This window comes from Rutidosis leptorrhynchoides, chromosome 1 (genome assembly GCF_046630445.1).
Source record: "Rutidosis leptorrhynchoides isolate AG116_Rl617_1_P2 chromosome 1, CSIRO_AGI_Rlap_v1, whole genome shotgun sequence".
Lineage (NCBI taxonomy): Eukaryota > Viridiplantae > Streptophyta > Magnoliopsida > Asterales > Asteraceae > Rutidosis > Rutidosis leptorrhynchoides.
This window is the reverse complement of record NC_092333.1, coordinates 492,053,645-492,061,016: the sequence shown is the minus strand read 5'-3', so window position 1 is coordinate 492,061,016 and position 7,372 is coordinate 492,053,645.

The window sequence follows — 7,372 nt, the reverse complement described above, 5'->3', positions numbered from 1 at the left end:
ATTACAAAATAATACAACTTTTACTTATTATGGTTATTATCGATATAATTTTATCAGATAAATATGTGATACAAAGATATTTTACTACATGTAATATAATTACGTTAATAATACCTATCATTATATTTTTATGATATTAAATGAACTTTATAAATTTTATTACTTAAGATATATAAAAGTATATTTTTATATAAATTTTAATATAAATTTTTATTTATTAATAAATGAATTATATTATTTACTCTAATAAAATCTGTTAAATATATTAAATATATAAAACAACTATATTTATGCTTTATAATAATCATGTATAGATTTTGGAAGTCATTTAGGATCAAGTTGACTTTTGTTGACTTTTGCATATTAATCTCGAGTATTAGGATTGTGATACAATACGACTTGACCTAAATTGCTAGACAGATATTGACCAACATATAAATATATATACTTAATATAGGTTCTTACTACGAAATACAATATTGTGAGTTCATTTGATTCCCTTTTACTCTTTACATTTTTTGGACTGAGAATACATGCGCTGTTTTTATAACTGTTTTATTAAATGCTTTTGAGATATATTTTGAACTGAGAATACATGAACTGTTTTTATAAATGATTGACGAAATAGACACAAGTATTCAAAAATATATTCTATGATAGAATTATTTGGATTCAGAGGTTCGATTTCTATAAGATTGTATTATCGACCATCGGTGAGATGATTTTGCATTGCACGACGCATTAGCTACCGAAATGGTTCAATTTAGTAGTTAGTAACGGTGAGATGATTTTGCATTGCACGACGCATTAGCTACTGTTTTAGCTACCCTCGGTGAGATGATTTTGCATTGCACGACGCATTAGCTACCATTGTAAAATTATTTACGTTGAGAAATTTTTGCATTACACGATGCATTAGCTACCGTTATTGAAATTATATTGTATTAACTACCACGGTGAGATGATTTTGCATTGCACGATGCATTAGCTACCGTTGGTGAGTTATTTTGAAAGGTTCCGGTGTTCTTCATATGAATGATTTTATAGCAGGAGTAGACCTGCACAGATTGTTTTCTAAATATGAGTATCTTGTGGTCTATTATATTATTGGAAATGATTTATTATGATAAACTAATGAACTCACCAACCTTTTGGTTGACACTTTAAAGCATGTTTATTCTCAGGTATTAAGGAAATCTTCCGCTGTGCATTTGCTCATTTTAAAGATATTACTTGAAGTCGTTCATTGCATATTTCAAAAGACGTTGCACTCGAGTCATTAAGTTCATCAAGATTGATAAGAAGTCATTCATAGTTTGGATATATTATGAGATAGTATGCATGTTTGTCAACTTTCGTTGTAATGGAAGTTTGTCTTTTTTAAAAACGAATGCAATGTTTGTAAAATATATCATTTAGAGTTCAAATACCTCGTGATGTAATCATATGTTATTGTATTCGTCCTTATGGATTAGGACGGATCGTCTCATCTTAGTTACTTTCTCGGCCTTGAAGTCACCTATACATCTTCTGGTCTTTTTCTCGGTCAGACAAAATATGCTCATGATATTCTCACACGTGCTAAGTTGCTTGATTCAAAACCCGTGGCTACTCCCATGACCACCGGTGAAGCTTTCTCTTCAAAGGGTACTCTTTATTCGGATCATACACTTTATCGCTCTCTTGTTGGTGCCTTACAATACCTAACAATAACACGCCCTGATATTTCATATGCCGTAAATCAGGTTAGCCAGTTTCTTCAGGCCCCCACACTTGATCATTTCCAAGCAGTCAAACGCATACTTCGGTATGTTAAAGGTACTATTGCGTACGGTTTATCATTTCATCATTCTCCAGTGCCTTCCATTCTTGGTTATTCTGATGCAGATTGGGCTCGTTGTCTTGAAACACGACGCTCCACTTATGGTTACTCAATTTTTCTCGGTGGAAATCTTGTTTCATGGAGTGCGAAGAAACAACCGACAGTTGCTCGATCAAGCTGTGAATCAGAATATCGGGCTCTTGCTAACACGGCTGCTGAAGTTGTGTGGGTTACTCACCTTCTTCGTGAATTTCATGTGCTCCCTCCTGACAGGCCTACAATTTTGTGTGACAACAAGAGTGCTCTCTTTTTAAGTCAAAATCCTGTCTCCAACAAACGATCAAAACATATTGACAATGATTATCACTTTATTCGTGAGCTCGTTTCTTCTGGACGATTATATACCAAGTTTGTTCCTACTACATTACAACTTGTTGATATCTTTACCAAAAGCCTGCCTCGTCCGCTATTCGAGTCTTTCCGTGCCAAGCTTCGAGTTGGACCTCCACCTATTCACTTGAGGGGGTGTAACCAATCATCACGAAATCATGACGTCAACTTAGAGAACAAGTCAGATAACGTCAACTTGGAGGACAAGTTTAATTTAATATAGAATAGATGTACTTTACATATTTGTTTAAATCCATAATTCTTGTATTCTTACTTATAAATATGAATCAATAGAAAACCCAAAAGGGTGTGGTGAAGAGTGCGAAGAAACAACCCACTGTCTCCCGTTCTAGTTGTGAATCTGAGTATCGTGCCCTTGCAAATACCGCTGCAGAGGTTGTATGGATCACTCACTTGCTTCGTGAGATATATGTGTTACCTCATGATCGTCCTACGATTCTATGTGACAATAAAAGTGCTATCTTTCTCAGTCAGAATCCGGTATCCAACAAGCGTTCCAAGCACATTGACATTGATTATCACTTCATTCGTGAGCTCATTTCCTCGGGGCAACTACATACCAAGTTCATTTCTACTACGTTACAACTCGCAGATATCTTCACAAAGAGTCTTCCTCGACCATTATTTGAACAATTTCGTGTCAAGCTACGTGTGGGTCCTCCACCTCTTCGCTTGATGGGGGTATTGGCGATAAAACATAAAAGCTTGGAGAGCAAGCAAGTTTAAATATAGCTTAGATATTATTTCCTTAAGTTGTTGTATTAGAATATAATTCTAATTCTTTGTAAGATATATATATATATATATATATATATATATATATATATATATATATATATATATATATATATATATATATATATATATATATATATATATATATATATATATATATATATATATATTATTAATGTAATACCTAAGGGTGTGGATTCATTAAACCCTTATATGGTATCAAAATATGAAGGTTCATAAGTGTATGAGTTGAATATGATTAGTCGAGTGTGAGTTGAGAGCATGATGTTTCCAAGGATCATGGCTTCTTCTTTATAGAGGAGGATTAGCACAGCCGAATCTAAGTAGAGATTCGTGGAGTCACAATACACCACTAGTTTGAAATTTTTTAGTAAAATATCCTTTAAATTGTATATGATACCACTAAATTTAAATGTATGACTCGTATATTTTTCATATCTATAGTTTTTCTTTTAAATTGTATAGAACACCACTAAATTATACTAGTCGGATCCCATATATTTTTCGAATTTTGTATTATTTTTGAAGATAAACTATCACTAAAATAGCATTATAATATAATTAGTACTGAAAAAAATTTAGAGACTCCATTGAATTATAATATTGGAATTCCCACTGAGGATTAGGGTTTCTTCACAGCTTCCAATGCTCTATATCCGATTACCAAGGCAATCAAAGAAAATTATAGTTGACTTTCTAATTTTTTGTATTGAGCTAAGAAAGCAAAAGCTGTTAGCTTCTACTTTGGTATTGGTAAACGTAGAAAGTGTTTTCCCGCATATAACTTACCTTCGTCCTAGGCAATATTGTGACTTGGTCTCGTGCCCTCGGTATTGGTAAATGTGATACCTTTGTAAATCGTTATCTTCGAGTAGATATCTTTGTATGTGTTCTAGAGATGGGGTGCACTATCACTGAAGTATATCTTTCTCATTGTCATTTGTCAGTGCTGCGGATGTGTTTGTATTTATTCTGCATTTATTTTTATTATTATAATTTTTTTTGAAAAGTTGGGTTTGGAATCATTGACGAGGATCGAAACCATTCAACCAATCATTTTTCATGCACACATGCGTTTCCGGGCAGAAACTTGAACTGCGTAACAGGGACCCGATCCATCAAATACATGTGGGCATGTTGATCGAGCCGAATTCCTACGTACTGATCGATTGATACACATACCCGTATAGAATGGTTTTATCGAACACTTGACCTCAACAGTGCCCAATACTTAAGTTATTGGGGTTGAACCATTGAGCCACGAAGACGGTTTTGGATCTTGTTAATAATAAATACAGAATGATTCATTTTAAGCTTAACATTTCTCCAAATGTGAATTTATCAAAAGAATTGCATGATTCAGTAACATTATTACTTAAGTTGAACTATACTGTACACTTGGTTGAAAGAAAGGGTTGTTATTGGAAGGTTATTTGGGTTGAAAACAAATAGGTGCACCGTGCACCTATAGATGGCCAAAAAAACCGAGTCCGAAAAATATCCAAAAAAATTCGGAACCGGATCCGGTCAGATGCGGTTTTTGTCAGATCCGGAACCAGTTCTTGGATCCGATCCGGATCCGACCGGTTCCTAACGTTCGAATTGGACCGGATTTTTTCCGGATAAAACCCGGATTTTTTATCCGGATAAAATCAGGATTTTTTCACTTTTTCGGTTTCAAAAAATAGCCGTTTTTTACTTTTTTTTGCAGATTTTTGAATTTTTATGGACCATTTTACCCCTACAAGTATAGTATAAATAGATGGTATTGGGTTTTGGTTGAAAGCACACCATCTAATTCTCTCAATTCTCTCTAAATCTCAAAATACTCTATAATTACACTATAATTACTCACTAAACTCTACTTACTAATCCTATAATGGATAATTCACAAGCATCCGCTTCCGTTGCAACATCTTCACAACGTTATACCAACAACGATGTTCACCATATCAAAAATACGAGTCGAAAAGGTGACGTTTGGTCTAATTTCGACTTGTGCGTGATGAACGATAATCAAGAAAGAGCTCGTTGTAAGAAATGTTTTAAGTTCCTAGGTGTTTCGGGTAACTCTACGTTAAGAAAACATCTTGAAAAAAGTTGTAAAGGAACCGTTCAAGAAGACCCGACACAACCTACACTTGGTCGGGATGGTTCGATTTTTTTATACGATCAAGAAGCTCTTCATGAAGATTTGACAAGGTTTGTCATTCAACAAGGGCTTCCTTTCAACCACTTCGACAATCCAAAGCTTACGGAGCTAATTCAGAACCGACTACAACCGCGATATAACAATGTAAGTCGTACTACGCTAAGACGTGACGCTTCTAAATTATGGGAAAAAGCTAAAAATAATATAATTGAATGTTTCGAACATATAAACATAAAGTTTCTATAACATGTGATGTTTGGACCGCACCACACGGAACGGCAAATTCTTATTTAGCCGTTACCGCTCATTGGTTTCATCCCGATTCGTGGTTATTAATGAAATGGACTATCGCCTTTAAATTATTTGCTTAATCGCATAATGGTAATAATTTAAGAAAAATTATACAAGACACTTTGATTGAATATAATTTAATCGATAAAGTTTTTACTATTTCGCTAGATAATGCATCTAATAATACTAGCGCCATGGATATGTTAAAAGTACGAATGCAACCGATTTTAAATGGTGCGTTTTTACATACACGTTGTGTTGCTCATATTATAAACTTGCCGTTCAAGATTGTTTAACTTATTGTAGTGCGTTAAAAGATAAATTTAGAAAATTATTAGTAACGATATATCGTACGAGCAACGAATGACATAAAAACTACTGTATAAAAGTTTTGTTAAAACTTGTAATGGCACTTGGATAGGTCCTTATTTTGATAATAATACTAGGTGGAATTATACTTATCTTATGTTTGAAAATATATTACGACAAAAAGAAACTTTAATCGGTTTTAATAATACACTACTTAGAAAGGGATATTCCGAACGGATTGATAACGACGAATGGGATGACTTTGAAGCATTAACAAATTTTTTACAAGTTTTTAAAGAGGCAACGATAAAAGTTTCGGGTGTTTATTACCCAACTAGCTCACTAGTTTTACAACAACTTTATATAATGAAGGAAAAAATTAATGAAATTGCGAACTCAAATAATCGTATTTTTAGACAAACCGTTTTTCACATAAGAAAAAAACTAAAAAAATATTTTGGAACAATACCTAAAAAAATTTTAATTGCGGCCGCACTTGACCCAAAAATCAATTTTAATGGGGTGGAACTTTTGATGACAACAATCTACCAAAATTTGGATTGTATTCGTGGTCCCAAAGACGACGACCCCAACTATATAAGCAACCAAATATACAAATTTAATGACACCTTTGAGCAATTATTTTCAATTTATGCAACAAAATATGGTCGACAAGCAAACTCAATTGTTGACCAATTTGAGAGCGGATCATCTTCTCGAAGGGCCCGAGACCTTAATATTAGTCTTTTTAACCAATTAGGTGAAGACGCTTCTAAACGTGCCCGAACATCGGCATCCACAAGCGAGTTGGGAAATTAAAAGATTGGAAACTATGCACTAAACATGAATCCCGATCAATTTCACAACTTTGATATTTTGGCTTGGTGGAAAACAAAAGAAGACATAGACACCTATCCAATATTATCCGCTATGGTTCGTGACATATTAGCCATTCAAGCTTCAACCGTAGCTTCCGAATCGGCTTTTTCTCTTAGCGGTCGGATTATTTCGGAAAGAAGGTCAAGACTTACCCCCCAAGCCGTGGAAGTATGCGTATGTTTGAAGGATTATTTGGACGGGGTAGATAGGATACAAGATCAAACGTCATTAGAATGTCCGTTAGATAATGACGTTGAAGATTTTATAGAGATGGAAGAAATGGAAGCGGGATTATCACCTTCATCAACCGAAGGAAATACCGAGACCGAAGTGGAGGAAGGTGAATATGATCCCATTAACATGGACGAATATATTGCAAATTACCAACGAACATTTGCGATTGTTGATGACCCTGAATTTGAAGCAAGTGAACAATATTACGAACGACGAAGGCAAGACGAGTAATGTATAATGGGTGATGACAATGCCGAAACTGGATATACTTTGCTCGTAATACATTATCGGGTGATGGCCATGCCGAAGCTTGAATAAATGTATTAACTTTTGTATACTTATAGTTGTATCGTTCAAATAAATGTATTGTTATTGTTATTTATATTATTTATAGTGGTTAATCATTTAAATAAAAATGTTGTTATTTATATTATATATAGTGTTAAGCGTTATAAATTATAATTATATTATTTATAGTTGTTTAAGCGTTATACCTTTTGTTTATATTGATTATATTA